The sequence below is a fragment of the Trichomycterus rosablanca genome, chromosome 6, assembly GCF_030014385.1.
Source record: "Trichomycterus rosablanca isolate fTriRos1 chromosome 6, fTriRos1.hap1, whole genome shotgun sequence".
In the NCBI taxonomy this organism is placed as follows: domain Eukaryota; kingdom Metazoa; phylum Chordata; class Actinopteri; order Siluriformes; family Trichomycteridae; genus Trichomycterus; species Trichomycterus rosablanca.
Genome location: NC_085993.1, coordinates 41,109,103 through 41,126,972, shown reverse-complemented (window position 1 = coordinate 41,126,972; position 17,870 = coordinate 41,109,103). Strand labels below are relative to the sequence as shown.

Below are 17,870 nucleotides of genomic sequence, written 5' to 3'. Positions count from 1 at the left end.
CTCATACCAACACAACACACACTAACACACCACCACCATGACGCAGTCACTGCAGTGCTGAGAATGACCCACCACCCAAATAATACCTACTCTGAAGTGGTCCTGGGAGAGTCCTGACCATTGAAGAACAGCATGAAAGTGGGCTAACAAAGCATGCAGAGAAACAGATGGACTACAGTCAGTAATTTTAGAACTAACTAACGTGGCTAAATACTTCTTTTGTTTAAATACATCATAGTATGTTAGATGTGGCTGCATTACAATATTTGTCCTTCATGTATTGTTGATTTTGTAGTTACTAACAAATTAGTAATGTAGTAATAATAGTTACCAGCAGTAATCAGTAATCACAATTTTCACCACCTGATCAATAAGCTGACCATGCAATAACTTTCACTGACTTGTCTGTGCTATCTAATTTCAGGTCAGTGAACATGATTGCTGTATGTACTGTAATTATAAAAGCTTGTCTCTGACATCACAAACAAGGTTGTGATATAACCACAGCACTCTCCATATCCAAAGAGGCTTTTCCATCTGCATGGCAACAGGGGCTTTTTATCACTAGCTTTTCTGTGATTGAGCTGAAGCTAACACCACACAACGGTTGAGTAATCGAGTACAAAATGTCTTGCTATGCCACCATTGCCGATGACTGAGCCTATTTCTTTATTGGATAAAAGATTTCCTTTATACCATATTACCACACTCTAGCAGAGTTTTGTATTTCCCAGTTACACTGTGCAGATTTAAATTTTTAGTAAATGTAATGTCTACACAGACTTTCCTTTTATCAGCTCCACTTACCATATAGAAGCCCTTTGTAGTTCTACAATTACTGTTATTCTGTTTCTCTGCATGCTTTGTTAGCCTGCTTTCACCCTGTTCTTCAATGGTCAGGTACCCACAGGACCACCACAGAGCAGGTATTATTTGGGTGGTGGATCATTCTCAGCACTGCAGTGACACTGACATGGTGGTGGTGTGTTAGTGTGTGTTGTGCTGGTATGAGTAGATCAGACAGAGCAGCGCTGCTGGAGTTTTTAAACACCGTGTCCACACACTGTCCACTCTATTAGACACTCCTACCTAGTTGGTCCACATTGTAGATGTAAAGTCAGAGACGATCACTCATCTATTGCTGCTGTTTGAGTTGGTCATCTTCTAGACCTTCATCAGTGGCCACAAGACGCTGCCCACAAGGCGCTGTTGGCTGGATATTTTTGGTTGGTGGACTATTCTCAGTCCAGCAGTGACAGTAAAGTGTTTAGAACTCCATCAGCATTGCTGTGTCTTATCCACTCATACCAGCACAACACACACTAACACACCACCACCATGTCAGTGTCACTGCAGTGCTGAAAATGATCCACCACCTAAATAATACCTGCTCTGCAGTGGTCCTGCGGGGGTCCTGACCATTGAAGAACAGGGTGAAAGCAGGCTAAAAAAGTATGTAGAGAAACTGATGGACAACAGTCAGTAATTGTAGAACTATAAAGTGCTTCTATATGGTAAGTGGAGCTGATAAAATGTCCTATAACCTGGGATGATTATTTAATTAAACACTTATAGGATCGGTGCTGTTTAATGCAGTCTGATTTTTAGCACACATCTCAGTCCCACTTTTTATTAGCAGTTAGAGCTCACTTCAGTCTTCAACAACCATAACTCTGATTAAATGATTCCACTTGGTGCATAATTATCTAACAAATGCCTGAATGACTGGGCCGTTGTGCATAATGTGTCTCCCGGCTCCCCATAACCATGCAGTTGGTATCTTATTCATCAGGCTGTTGAGAGCAGAGGTGTGAGGTGGAGTGCTCTCTTTCTGCTTCATGTAATAACTGACGGATCGATGCCACACTTAGATGGGATCAATGGCAGACCTGCTACTCTTTATCTACTGAGTCATTCTGACAAGTCTACACAGTAGCAAGTCTTTACAGAGTGGTATGTCAGTGCATTTGAATACACCTGATCTGGTTGTTTTTAACTATTTATAAGGAATTTATGCAAAATGATAAATAGTTTAATGTGTTTTGTAAATGATAGAAATACCTCTATATATTTACCTCATTTAGAATAAGCATTACAAAAACGCATGACTGGGCGCCCAGGTGGTGCAGTGGTATATTCCTCTAACACACCAGCACCGAGATTCTGAACTCCTCCAATTTCGAAACTCGCCACTTTGCTACCGGTCGGCTGGGTGCCATCTGCAGGGCGGGATGACCGGACTATGTGGGTGGGGTCTTCAAACGCTGTGAAGGACCCTGATTGACAGGCGCTTGTGCAGAGTGCATAGATGAAAAAGGGTTCCGCTAAGGGCTGCGCATGGGTCGGAGGAGGCGTGAGCAGCAATATACCCACCTCGACTGCAATCAGGGATCCCTCAGCAGCAGAAGACAAATTGACTACACTAAATTGGGAAAACATTTATAAATAAAATAGAGGAAAAAAAACGTATGACTAATGTCCATGTCCTTTAGCCATTCCATAATACCATTAATCATTATAAAAATGATTTATTCTCTGTCCCAACGACATACTACTGTACTAAATAGTATGTCAAATTACTGCACTTCTCCTTTGATCCTGGTTACAACTCGATATGCTAGTTGACACTACATACTGGGGCTAACATACAGTATATAACATGCCAGCTATCTTATAGTCACAATTTCACTGCAGTTACTTTAATAACGTTTTAGCAAAATACAGTGGACCCTTGAGTTACGAACGGTTTACCATATGAACATTTCGGGTTACGAACGATCTTTTTCAACTTAACGTACGAACAAATTTCAGATTACAAACAGAATTTCGCGAAACACATGAGGTCATGAACAAGTTAACTCCAACCGTCTCTCTCTCTCTCTCTCTCTCTCTATATATATATATATATATATATACAGTGAGCAAACTTTCGGACAGAGGATGGTGTTTTTCCGGTGTTTTCTTTATATTTTGTAATATTAAATATTAAAATGTCCCCAAAGAATGTGCAGAGGAAGCGCAGTGGTGAGAAAATGTAAAAATCTATTACATTTGTTGTGTTGTATAATTACTCCTGCCAGTAGCTGTCACTGTGTATCAGACAGAGGGGACAGTGAGTGAGAGAGAAGAAGGAAATCGCTGAGTAAAGTATTCTTTCTTTCGTGCAAATACACCTACAAAATACAATACTACTAAAATAAAGAAGGAGATAATAGAGAAATATGAGAGTTATTGTTGTTTCTGGTAGATACATTTTATAAAAAAAGATGGAAATTTATTATGGTGTATGGTACAGCACACGTACTGTACTGTGAATTGTTGTTTAGTATTGTTTATTACAGTAATGTCTATAATTTAAGATTTAAAGGAAAATATACTTGTATTTATAACAAAAAAAAAACATTTAAGACATTAGAAAGGTTAGGTAAGGGGGGGTTTGGGAAGTCTGGCACGGATTAATTCTATCTACATTATTTCTTATGGGAAAAATAGGTTTAACTAACAAACATTTTGACTTAAGAACAGCCCTTCAGAACCAATTCAATTTGTAAGTCAAGGGTCTACTGTATTAAATGTTGTAAAATGTTTTAATTTATTAAGATAAACATAATGCACATAGATAATTTTAGCACACAGCAAACAAGCTGCTAACTTGCTGTAACAGGGAAGGGTGTTCAGTTCCCATACAACCTGGTGGAAATGAAATGAAGCCCAATGTGCAGATCTCCAATCTAAGACAGAATAATACAATGTCTGAAAAACCACAAACTAAACAAGGAAACACATATATAAAAAGTAACAAAGGAATAACCGCAACTTGCTACAGAGAAAAGTCGAGAGTCAGACAACGCCAACTACTGACTGTTGTATCAAGCTTTGTATCAAGCAAGCTAAGCTTCCTGTTAATGGAGAAAAGTTCCACTTCCTGTTTATAAAGAAAAATTCCACTTGCAAAACAGGAACAATCAGCGTTCTCAGTCATCAAACCACTAAAAGTCTCATTAATAGGAAAGGAATTGCCTCCGTCCCAACTTTAATGTGTTTGTTGCAGGCATCAAATTCTAAATGTGTTTACATGTACAAAAACAATGATCAGTGGAAGCATTGGACACCTTTTCTTTCTACTTTTAATACAAGTGTGGATAAGACACAGCAATGTTGATGGAGTTTTTAAACACCTAACTGTCACTGCTGGACTGAGAATAGTCCACCAACCAAATATATCCAGCCAACAGCACCCCATGGGCAGCGTCCTGATGAGTGATCGTCTCTGACTTTACATCTACAAGGTGGACCAACTAGGTAGCAGTGTCTAATACAGTGGACAGTGAGTGGACACGATATTTAAAAAACTCCACCATGTCAGTGTCACTGCAGTGCTGAGAATGATCCACCACCTAAATAATACCTGCTCTGTGGTGGTCCTGTGGGGGTCCTGTGGGGGTCCTGACCATTAAAGAACAGGGTGAAAGCAGGTAAAAAGATATGCAGAGAAACAGATGGACTACAGATGGATTACTCAGTAATTGTAGAACTATGAAGTGCTTCTATATGGTAAGTGGAGCTGATAAAATGGACAGTGAGTGTAGAAACAAGGAGGTGGTTTTAATGTAATGGCTGATCAGTGTATACCTGGTACCTGAAATTTTGACATGATCAGGGTTGATCTAAAATGGTTTTAAACCAAATACCGCCCCTGATTAAATGACCAAAATGTACTCATTTATATATGAGTGATTCTCCAATGTTATAGTAAATCACTGCCCTGGAAAAAAGTAGGGTCATTTTTATCTTGTACCAAACGTTCTATTAGTTATAATAAATGTCTTTCTAAAAGTGCAGAGAGATGAGAGGCTATCTGCAAGGCATGACAGGACACTTGGCATTGCTGCAGGCTTGGCAGCCAGGAACGATACGACTGACATGACAGATTGGTGGAAGCTTAATTTTGTGTAAAATAGGAAAAGACTTCCAATAGCTGGTAATTACAGGTCTACAAAATAAATGCATTTAAAGTGTATTAATAAAAAATACATAATTTTATATAATTGTACTGTGGTTTGGGCCTGGCCACTAAATCAGATTGAAGCTGTACTTAGTTTACCATAATGATAAGTCATTTAAAACACGCTGAAAAGTTATTACTGAATATTCTAATATACTTAAAACATTTTGTTTGTTTACAGCTGAGAGTCCCAAATTGAAAGAAAGCCAGTACTGACTACATTAAAAGACACTTAAATTTGCTATGTGTAGTTTCACTTTGTAAATAAATAATGAATCATTTTTTCCGCTTCTGTTGTTACATAAAAGCAGGTTTATCTTATAGCAGAGCTCCCCACTGGTGTGGAAGATTGAATCATTAGATGATAGCAGTAGAAGTCTCAATCACTGCAGTGATTCAGATTTAGTGCTGGTGCATTCTGCTAGTGCCTCCAGCTAGCTTCCTGTTAAGTGCTGATATTGGCTTGGGAGAGCAAGTGATTGTGCAATACTCGAATCAACCTCTCCAGGGCATGTTGGTTGGGTAGTAAGTATTTTTATGTGTTGTGGTACTTTAGTGCTGAATTTCTGTACAGTGCAAAACATTATTCCTATAGTTTGACTGTGCTGGTGAGTGTGTGCTGGTGAGAGTCTGATCTTCACCCTCTAATATTAGGAACTTATTGGCTGGGGTGCTCAGGTGGTGCAGCAGTGTGTCATGCTAGCCCACCCAGGAACGAGACTCCGCAGTGTTACCAGCCTAGTTAGGCGCATTAATGATACAGTTGGCTTTGTCTGATGAAGGGAAGGCTGGATGGGGATTCACCTTGATGCTGCTGCAACAATGCCTCTTGTTGTCTGATAGAGATTTTGGCAAGAGGTGGGAAAATACTCCAGTCAGCTATGTCTGCTGTCCTCCCTGGGCAATATGGATGCTGTGCATGGGATACTGGTTGACATTTAGATTAATAATTTTGTTATGACGGAGCCAGATGGCGCAGCGGGATATTCGGCTAGCACACCAGCACCGAGTTTCTGAACTCCTCGGTTCGAATTTCGGTGTTGCCACCAGTCGGCTGGGCACCATCTGGCGGGCATAAAAGGCAGTGCCTGCAGCAGATACTGATTGGCCACCGTATCTGCAGGGTGGGGACTATGTGTGGGTGGGTGGGTCTTTATGCTGTGTAAGGACCCTGATTAGCGGAAGAGACACCTGTGCAGAATGCAGGGGTGAGAAGAGGAGGGCTGTACATGTGTCTGAAAAGGTGTGTACAACGACGTGCTCTCCTCTGATGCAATCTGGTATCTCTCAGCAGTGACAAAATTGAGTGTGCTAAATCGGGAGGAAAATAGGGGAGAAAATGCATTAAAAATGCGTTGTTATGACAGACATTATGTTTTGGCAAAATTTTTACCTTCATAAACATTTTGATCTATTTTTACTTCATTAGTGGTTTTCAACATTACACACAATGCCATTTAACCCAACACAATAAAAGCTCTCTATAACCTGCTTTATGCTTTGGAGACATTTAATGCATTGATTGAACAGGAGCTTCAACTGGAAGTCTAAGGCAGATTAAAAATCCTTCTTTTTAAAACAGCCTTCCCCAGAACCTTTGCCAACCTCACAGTGACTGGTTAGTAAAGATGTGTGACTAGAGGTAGATGGAAACTAATTCAGGTTAATAATTAGTATGCAGTGGGCAACAGCTAAATAATGTTTCTTGATCTTTTCTCTTTAGTGTTCAGTAGGAGTTCTACCTGCTGTTTCTCTCTCCACAACCATTTTCCAATCCTTCTCCACAATTACCTTCCTTTTCCCCACAGTTTAACTCATGATTACAGTTACGGCTGACAGCCCCATTGTAAATAATGAATGAAAGTCGGAGACCAACGGTCGTCAGGCTCATCCTATTAGATTTAAAAGACTCAATTCAGCAGCCTCCTTATCACCTCTTCCTCACTAGCGCACTGCATTACATGATGATCTATGAGCAATTTTAGTATATATGACCGGTTTCAGTACATTATGAAGCATCTAAAAGCTTTTTTCATTTACTTTCTTAAAAGTGGAATTAAAGTAATTATAAGTATGTTTACAAAATATGTTTATTAACAAATACAGTCATAACTTGTAACTCAATGTCCCCTAAACTCAGAATCTTTGAAACTTGAAAAATGTCTACCCTTAACTCTCGACATTTCTCTTAAACTCGACATGCGTGCAATGTAAACAAAGTAGTAAGTTTTAAGGTGCATTCATATGAGAAGCAGCACAACCGCTTTTGCACTGCTGTGCCATTGTTTTCTAAGGAGTGTTTAACTTTTGCCATGTTTTTCCGCAAGGTTTTATTGTATTTTTTATTCATTGTAACTGTTTAATTGTATTTTAGTGTTTTTTATATTATATTTGTGTTATTTTCAGTGTAAATATGTTAAAAGCAATTATTTTACATTAGCCTAAAATATATGCAGTTTAACAGGACCATGGATGCATTAACAGGTTTTTCCTACATCCTTATGGGTAAAATACCTTGAAACTCAACGTCTTTTAAACTCGACACCACTTCCAGAACCAACTGACATCATGTTTCAAGTTACCACTGTAAATGTTTTCATAAGCAGTACAGAATATAGGCAGGGTTGTGAGGTTTCTGTGTCCCAGAAACCCTTACTCAGGACTTTTTACTAATAGTAGGACAGCATGGTGATACAGCTGATAGTGTCCATGTGAGTTTCTTTCTCTGTTCTAGAAAATGTTTAGAAAATGTCTAGAAAAAATAGTTTTTAATTAAATAATGTTTTTGCGTATTTTTCCCACCTCTGATGACAACACTACCTTTCAAATCTAGAAAAAATCTCAAATCTCTCGAGTCTTTTTTACAGGTTTTTTGTATCCCTCCCTTTTCAGAAATATGCTAATCCTTTTGACAAAATGACAGCATCAATTACACTGCAGCCATCAGCCTGGACCTCCAGTGTAGTTAAAATAGTAATTCTATATTTGGGTAAATAAATGAACCATTTAACTATGATAAACTGTTTCAGAATCAATAAAGAAGGAAAATAGGAGGTCTCAATTCCAGTCAGTAATAAAAATCGAACGCTTAATGACCTTCAATGAGATGCTGGTATGTAATTTTAACTTGGCTGCCCAAGAAACCACATTGAAATATTTAATAATGCTTGTTTATCAATAAGCAACGTTCTTGAGAAAAATTAATTGAGAAACCCGATTAATCTCAATTAATCATCAATTCCAAGAGTCTAAAAGAGCAGAACTGGTCTTTTTATCTGTTAGGAGGGATGGTACATCTTTCCCTCTTGTTCATTAAATCAACACTATCAAATCTTGAGAATCTTAATGTTATAATGCTGGAAAGGTGATGTGTATAGAAGCTGTGAGGTTTCTATTCTCTTTTAAGTTCGCTGATCTTCAGTAAAGCTGCATGGGCTACATTAAAACTCGAGTCTCAAAAGAAGCACCCGTATTCTGCCGTTATTGAGTCTTTGAGGGCATAGAAAATGGTACATTGACTTAATTAACATAACATGTAAAACCAACATAAGCAGCATCACAGTCTAAGCCCAATTTAAAACTCCAGCTGATGCAGCAATTCACACTATTGACTTGCTGTTTCTGGGAGTTGTTAACCTGTAAATCACCCATCAGTAGCTACAGGGCAGTTCATTGATCAAACGGTGGCCATACAAAAACTGAATCAATGTGTGTGTGTGTGTGTGTGTGTGTGTGTGTGTGTGTGTGTGTGTGTGAATCCTGTATATATATATATACAGTATATCACAAAAGTGAGTACACCCCTAACATTTCTGCAAATATTTCATTATATCTTTTCATGGGACAACACTATAGAAATAAAACTTGGATATAACTTAGAGTAGTCAGTGTACAACTTGTATAGCAGTGTAGATTTACTGTCTTCTGAAAATAACTCAACACACAGCCATTAATGTCTAAATAGCTGGCAACATAAGTGAGTACACCCCACAGTGAACATGTCCAAATTGTGCCCAAAGTGTCAATATTTTGTGTGACCACCATTATTATTCAGCACTGCCTTAACCCTCCTGGGCATGGAATTCACCAGAGCTGCACAGGTTGCTACTGGAATCCTCTTCCACTCCTCCATGATGACATCACGGAGCTGGTGGATGTTAGACACCTTGAACTCCTCCACCTTCCACTTGAGGATGCGCCACAGGTGCTCAATTGGGTTTAGTCCATCACCTTTACCTTCAGCTTCCTCAGCAAGGCAGTTGTCATCTTGGAGGTTGTGTTTGGGGTCGTTATCCTGTTGGAAAACTGCCATGAGGCCCAGTTTTCGAAGGGAGGGGATCATGCTCTGTTTCAGAATGTCACAGTACATGTTGGAATTCATGTTTCCCTCAATGAACTGCAGCTCCCCAGTGCCAGCAACACTCATGCAGCCCAAGACCATGATGCTACCACCACCATGCTTGACTGTAGGCAAGATACAGTTGTCTTGGTACTTCTCACCAGGGCGCCGCCACACATGCTGGACACCATCTGAGCCAAACAAGTTTATCTTGGTCTCGTCAGACCACAGGGCCTTCCAGTAATCCATGTTCTTGGACTGCTTGTCTTCAGCAAACTGTTTGCGGGCTTTCTTGTGCGTCAGCTTCCTTCTGGGATGACGACCATGCAGACCGAGTTGATGCAGTGTGCGGCGTATGGTCTGAGCACTGACAGGCTGACCTCCCACGTCTTCAACCTCTGCAGCAATGCTGGCAGCACTCATGTGTCTATTTTTTAAAGCAAACCTCTGGATATGACGCCGAACACGTGGACTCAACTTCTTTGGTCGACCCTGGCGAAGCCTGTTCCGAGTGGAACCTGTCCTGGAAAACCGCTGTATGACCTTGGCCACCATGCTGTAGCTCAGTTTCAGGGTGTTAGCAATCTTCTTATAGCCCAGGCCATCTTTGTGGAGAGCAACAATTCTATTTCTCACATCCTCAGAGAGTTCTTTGCCATGAGGTGCCATGTTGAATATCCAGTGGCCAGTATGAGAGAATTGTACCCAAAACACCAAATTTAACAGCCCTGCTCCCCATTTACACCTGGGACCTTGACACATGACACCAGGGAGGGACAACGACACATTTGGGCACAATTTGGACATGTTCACTGTGGGGTGTACTCATTTATGTTGCCAGCTATTTAGACATAAATGGCTGTGTGTTGAGTTATTTTCAGAAGACAGTAAATCTACACTGCTATACAAGCTGTACACTGACTACTCTAAGTTATATCCAAGTTTCATGTCTATAGTGTTGTCCCATGAAAAGATATAATGAAATATTTGCAGAAATGTGAGGGGTGTACTCACTTTTGTGATACACTGTATATATACTGTATATACTGTATATATAATCAATCAACCATAACATTACACTCATACAAGCACAACACACACTAACACACCACCACCATGTCATTGTCACTGCAGTGCTGAGAATGATCCACCAGCTAAATAATACCTACACTGTGGTGGTCCTGTTGGGGTCCTGACTATTAAAGAACAGGGTGAAAGCAGGCTAAAAAGGTATGTAGAGAAATAGATTCACTACAGTCAATAATTGTAGAACTTCAAAGTGCTTCTATATGGTAAGTATATATACAGTAAGTATATACTGTAAGTATATAAGTATATATATACTTAGGATATACAGACAGTGGTCCAAGAAGTTGAATGGCCAATCGTTGCCAGATGACATGAAGGCAATGGTAACTGGTAAAGACCAACAGAAGGGCTGCTATGGCTTCAATTGCATATAACTGTAATAATGGTAATAAGGAGAATGTGTCAAAACACAGAGTGCATTAAAATCTTCTGTGTTTAGTCACAGACCAGTCAAATTGCCCATGCTACCTTCTATCCACCATCATGGTCTGATATATCCTGATTTCTCACAGAACATGTGGAAAGCTGGGCACATATGTATCATGATTTACCTCATACTGTCTTAGAACAAAGATACTACAGCACATAGAGTCTTGTGGAGTCCAGGTGCTGACAGGTCAGAGCTGTTTTGGCATTGTAATTGAAGGGTTGGCTGGCGGTTAATGTTTTGGCTCACTGATGTATATGTACTATGTATAAGGGCAGTTCTAGCCTGGCGGTTAAGGTACTGGACAAGTAATCAGAAGGTTGCTGATTCAAGCCACTACTGCCAGGCTGATACTGTTAGGCCCTTGAGCAAGGCCCTTAACCCTTAAGAGCGTCTACTTAATGTCGAAAATGTAAATGTAAATGTACTACTGCAAATACTACTGCCAACAAAATGTTTTTGTGGGCCATTTTTATGACCTAAAATTTATTATTAACAAATTATTGTAAATACATCAGCAGATACAGGCACTTATGTTGCTTTTTTGGGGGTGAATATTGCTTAATTGTGTATTATAAAGACACACCCTGTAAAAAGTGCAAAATGATGCTCCAAACAACAATGTGCGTTGGCTTTGCACTCAGAACTCCTCCCTGAACACTACATATTACAGAACAACAAAACCAAGAGAAATATAAAAATGAGGAAACATTCTCTTTGGCCAGAAAGACTGTTTTTTAGGTTGTGGTGTGTATGAGAGGAAACTGAAGATTTTTCTATCATAGGGTGTTAACTGTTACATGCAGACAGATGTTACATCTAAACTGCATTCACAGATGATACACATTAATCACTGGCTTATTAAAATAGACTGATATTATATTGTATTTGTTTCCTTTGGCCTTTGTTTCCCTTATAGTCATTAATCTCAAACCACTTATTACTGCACTAAATAGTCAAATTAGCATACCATTTATGGTCTGTTTCAAATTTGCCACACTATTTAGTATGTTGGCATGTTTTCCTACCCTGCACGTGTCTGAAAAACAAAAGTAAAAGCAAACAATGTACAAGCACTAATGTGCATAAAATGTTTACATCAGTAATGTTTGAGAAACTTGTAAACATTAAATGTGAACAAGGTCTAAATGCATTCATTGGGTAAAGGTTCTTGTAAAGAAAAGAACACAGCGTACTCACATCGTAAGAGGATATATGTAAAATGAATTCGATTGGCTCTGGATAAGCTGTCCTATAGATTTACAGGGCACGCAGCTAGAGGAGGCTGTCAGCAAGCACACAAAAATACAAACACCAACAGAAGCAATTTTTCACCTCACCAATCTTTTAAGCTGCCTCCCCCATATAATACCTACTATGAATCTGTCAATTCAGAGAAAGACAGTTCAGAATCCTGCCAAGTATCCTGCCAAGGTAGGCACCTCGTTTGTGAGTAACTGTCAAGTCAACAGTCTTCCTTTAAATTAAATGAATAAATAAATGCCATATATGATCTATCTATCTATCTATCTATCTACCTACCTACCTACCTACCTACCTATCTATCTATCTATCTATCTATCTATCTATCTATCTATCTATCTATCTATCTAACTATCTATCTATCAAACTGTGTGTATGTAAACACATTAACAATGCACTGAATTTCAGGCCTCAAAAATATCAGCTGCTGCGACTTGTGACAGTTACTGCGACGCATGGCAAGTCAGATGCAGATGAAATATTAAAAAGTGTCTATAAAATCCTAAAGAAAAAAGTTTGACTTGTTCTGGCTTGCGAAATAGGACAGTGTGTCCCTGAATTCAGATTTAGCACTAATTTAGATGGCATGTGGTGCTGTCAAAAAAGACCCGATGGCAGTTACCACGGAACCAGACATGTCATTTCCCGTATAGTAAATGTGATGTCACTGGACAGACAAACAAGCCTGGAGCAGGGTGCTAACCACTCTTGTACACTCATACATTGGCTGGCATTTCATAATAGATACAAGGGACATCCTTCCATCCAGACAGCAGGTCAATCAGGTCTTTGCCGCTACCCACAGGATGGCTTTATGTGATTGTCTTCACTCCTGAAGATGAACTGTCAATGCTCCGTCAAGCTTGGCTTAACACAGTAGCTATAAATTAGTCCACAGCTGTAGAAACATTGCTGGAAAAAAAGACTGTCCACTTAAAAAAAAAAAGTACTTCCAAGTGTTTTAACTATACTTATTTTACAATTATTTTGAACTACTTATAAAGTAAAATGTGTTTACAGTTTTTCTCAGTCGATTTGGTACATTTCTCACATCATGATTTACATTGGCATCACAACAAGTGCATTTCTCAAAACAGTTACAGCAAAACTCAATGAAATACCTGCAAAAGCACGTACCTCACTCACAATTCTTTGTTTGTGCCTCAAAAGCAAATATTTATGTCAATCAACTTGTCAGTGCCATCATAATGTCTAGTCTGTGTGTCATTGCCTATGAACAAGGCAGTAAAAATACTTAGTCATGTTGTCAGTGCAACAGTGTACACTGTAAGTATATTTTGATGGAAACTAGCTAGCTTTTGATTACAAGAACGCTGCACATTCTGTGGCATATCAATTGAAATGGTACGTGTTACACACAAAAAACAAACTTACACAGAACACAAAGTTACACATGACTGTATGTGGGAGACTGACAGCAAGAAATTGGACTGGAATAAAATTTATACAGTAATATTCTTTTACTGTATTGTTCGCACTGCAATTTGTTGACAAAAAAATCAGATAGAAATTCAGGAAAGACAGACAACTGTTTGGCAGCACTCTATAACACAGAGGAAAAACTACAAAATTAGAAACTTACTCTAAACATTCAAAACAACCTGAGACAACAACTTAAGGAATTATAGTGCTTTCTTTTCTATACATCCTGACGCTCCTCTCTGTTGGGCCACATGTTTTCATCCACGTCACACTGGATATCTTCCCTTGCAATGCAGCGTGGAAAGAATCTCCTGGAGTGCCTAATCCAGCCTCTGCAGGAATCTGCTGTGATATCCTCACAAGCTGCATCCATGGCAGTCAGCAGGTTCATCTGGGTGTGCGGCTGGTGATCGTACACCTTCCATCTCCAGGCTGAGAAGAACTCCTCAATTGGGTTCAGGAATGGGGAGTAGGGTGGGAGGAATTCCATCAGCATTCTATAATGAATGGCAAACCATTGCCTGATGGTGTTAGAGTGGCATGTACTCTCCTACCTCTTCCTCTGTTTTGTCCCCTCAGCCTTCCACCACGCAGCCTTACCCCTCTTCTTGGCTGTTCACCCTGTACACGGCCTTGTCTTTTCATTGTGAGACTTTGTGACATTGCAATGTGTCTATATGTTTGTCAATTGAAGGTTCATGAGATGTACCTCTGACCTATGGTTGAGAGCTGTTTGACCATTGGTTGATCTAAACCTTCACAAATTCCCCTTTTAACTGAAAGCCAAGATTCACCTGAGAACAATTTAATCAATTTATGATAAATTACCAAAATTTACCAAAAAAGTTTCATAGAAATGTACAAATTATGCCTGAGAAATTATGACAACATGTTCAACACTTTTGCATGTAATGACCTAGGCAATGACCCAAAGCCTAAATGTTTTGGAGGGTAAGACAATTCAACAGACAATCAGTAGAACACATTTTGATAAACATGACATAAGCAATTGATAATGCAAAAAACAGCAGACAATTGTACATGACCATTTGCATGAATGTACAAAAGCATTTGCAAAATGTGAAACACAATGAGAAATGCTATTATGATCTGCACAATTGACAAGGAGATGTGGAGATTGAATGAACAGTTTTGAGAATTTCAATTCTGATCTGAGAAATGAACCAAATCGACTGAGAAAAACTGTAATAAGGTCAAAGCCCACTGATGCTCTTTTAACTCGTCTAGTTTAATAACAACCACATAACTGTTTTCAAAGCTTCTAGCTATTACTGCCTTTCTAACTTACATATATCAAATTTCTTAGTCAGAAATCTAATTTCTATTAATGCGCCCAGACTAGATGCATAACTCAAAGAATCAGCTTTCACTTTTACCCGTAATGGTTCTTTTCTCAAGCGAGCATTGCAGTGGTTTTAGATTCCAGTATTTGACTTTGCGGACAGACAGACTTGACTGAACTGCAGTGGAGTGGGTCCGAATTCTACCAGTCTATGAGAGAAAAAGTGCAGAACGTCTCTAGGATAAGATAACACTTTGTTATTCTAGTGGTTTTGAAAAAAGTAAAAGTGGCTTGTGGTTGAAATCAAAACCTTTAATGCACATGGTGCTAAACAATTATGTTTCCGCTGAGTCATATCTGTTTGTGTAAGTATTAGTTTAATATTTGTAATTCTTATTATTAGTTTTAATACACTGAGTATTTTTTCTATGCTATTTTAGTTTAGAAATTATATATTTTTTTCTATTTATTTATGCATTTTCTCCCTTTTTCTCCTGATTTAGCATAGCCAATTAGTCTTCCGCTGCTTGGGATCCCGATTGCGTTCGAGGACGGTATATTCGGATTTGCACATGTAGCTCATCCACTTCTGCACAGGCGCCGCGGTCTGCTATCCAGGGTCCTTGCACAGCGTTTGAAGACTCCACCCACCTAACCCGGGCTTCTTCCACCCAGCAGACTCAGTAGCCAATTTTGCTACAGTGCTGCAGGCACTGCCATTCGTGCCCGCTGGATGGCGCCCGGCCGACAGCTAGAAGTTGGTAGGTGGCGTAGGTGGCGTAGCAGAGCCGAGATTCGAACCACGGCGTTAGTTTTTCGTTTCTTTTATATATTAAACAATTTTATGTTGTGTTTGTGGATAGAGCATATCTATTTTGTGTAGCACTAGAATAAGTGGACTTGTTATCTTTCTGCAAACCACTATTTTATTTATTTATTGGCTTTTTTTTCAAATAAAAAACCTTAGTAAGTGTTGCTGAAAGAATGTTGAAATAAAATTAATATGTTTTAGCTATTTTCATTATTTCATTTTATTTTGAAAGAATAAGATCTAGCTTTTGTACAGTCAAATGCATCTTTAACTAACCGCTTTATCTAGGTCAGGGTTTGGGTGGGTCCATAGCCTACTTCTGGCACACTGGGCCCAAGCATAGAATGAACCCTGAACCCTAGAAATGGCCTGAAGTAGCCAGGCCATTACAGGATATTACTTAGGTAATGATTTACCCTTGCTCATACTTACGGGTAATTTAAATGCCTTTATCTGTCATTTATACATACAGGTGTACAGTACAACAAAATTATTCTTTTACGTTTAAAGTATTAAAAAAAGAAACATTACTTTTAAAATCTTCAGACTACATGCTGCATTGTCATGTTTAATTTCTTCTTTAATGCTAGTGTATTATATTGTTTTTATTTACTTAGTTGTTGCTTTTGTTAAGTATAACACTGGTACACACATGGATCCTTCTAAACTTACAAAACACCCATCCTTAGACCCTCTTAATTTCAAGTTTGTAATGTGTTTAGGATGCAACATCCCAAACTATATTTAAGTACACTACATATGGTCTTGTCTCTATCTTGGCATGCTATTTAGTACATAGTATGTAAATAGAAACAACGACTTTGACTTTGTCTAAATTCCATAAGCTCATTCGTATCTCATTTTCACCAGGTGCCACCCACTGATTCTCTCCATCACACAACAGGCACAAAACCCAAGAAAGCAGCCGCTCAGGTGGCACAGCGGTAAAAAGACACGCTGCAACCAGAACTGAATTCTGAGTACCTCGTATCGAATCCAGCTCTGCCTTACCAGTTCGAGGCTGAGTGGCTGTGTGAGCAACGATTGGCCGGTTGCTCAGTTGGGGGGCGAGACAAAGAACCGGATGTGGGTCTCTCTCTGTCAGAATGTGATTACGACCTCTGCCGGCTCATTAGAGACACCTGCACAGAGATGAAGAAGAGTGCCCTTAGGGTGTGTCTCTCCGCATGCAACGCTAGGTGGCGCCACACTCATCAATGTGTGGGTGGCAAAAATGCATCCTGCTGCTGCTCATGTTTCGGAGGGGATATGGGTTAGCTTCGATCTCCTCGGTCAGGGCAGGGTTCGGCAATCCTTAAATCCTTGATTGACTGCTATTAGTCAAAAGGTGTTGAGTAATTGTAATAACAGCACAGATCTGACGTAAATATCACAGCAGATCTGGCTGCAGGGTAAATCATAGCTTTATAATAGTGCATTTTTTGTTTGTTTACTTGCTTGTTAATTACTTGTTTATAATTTCAACAAAAGTTGTTCACAGGAACTTTTTCTTTGCAAGATGTTGTTGCCCTTTGGGGATTTTTACTATACATCTTGGCTTTTTTGATAAAGCACTGCGGTTATCTATAAAGAATTGCATTCAATATGATATTTTACAATAACTGCTCATAACACAGCCATACAACATATTATACAGCAACTCATTCAAAGCTTATATATCAAATATGTTGAGGAATACATGATCGTTCTGTTAATTAGAACAAATATGATAGACAGACCCATCTCAAGCACAGGTCACATATCATCTCTCACATAGACTTTCTGATGATAAAAATTTACCCCTGTGGAGAAGACTGTCTCCTGTATGTATTTTGGGAGGTGATAACTCCACAGTACTTGCCAGGAGGGTGACAATGATGGTTATGGATAGTCCATATTGCACCTTCCCTGGCCTCGGCACAAAGTCGAGCATAATTAATGTGCCATTAAAAATTAATCTGCGCTGAAAAATGCATGTGAAGGAGTCAGTGGATGTGCCTTACTGAAGTTTTACCCTTTCTGCCCTGCAATTAATGCCTGGAAACGAGGTAGCCATGGCCCTGGTGCTATTAAACCTGCTGCTGACACTTTTATTGTGGATTGAGAGAACAGCATGGGACTGGGGGCTTATTTGTCAACATTAGCAACAAAATCAAAGGCATTGCCCTGGCATCAACCTCTCCCCTTCAT

At 39.3% G+C, this 17,870-nt stretch overlaps 1 protein-coding gene across 1 annotated transcript in view; it reads right to left on the bottom strand.

Moving 5' to 3' along the window:
* The window catches only part of LOC134316567 (potassium voltage-gated channel subfamily B member 1-like), a 90,644-nt gene that overhangs the window by 60,985 nt on the left and 11,789 nt on the right, over positions 1-17,870 (bottom strand). The window lies entirely within an intron of this gene.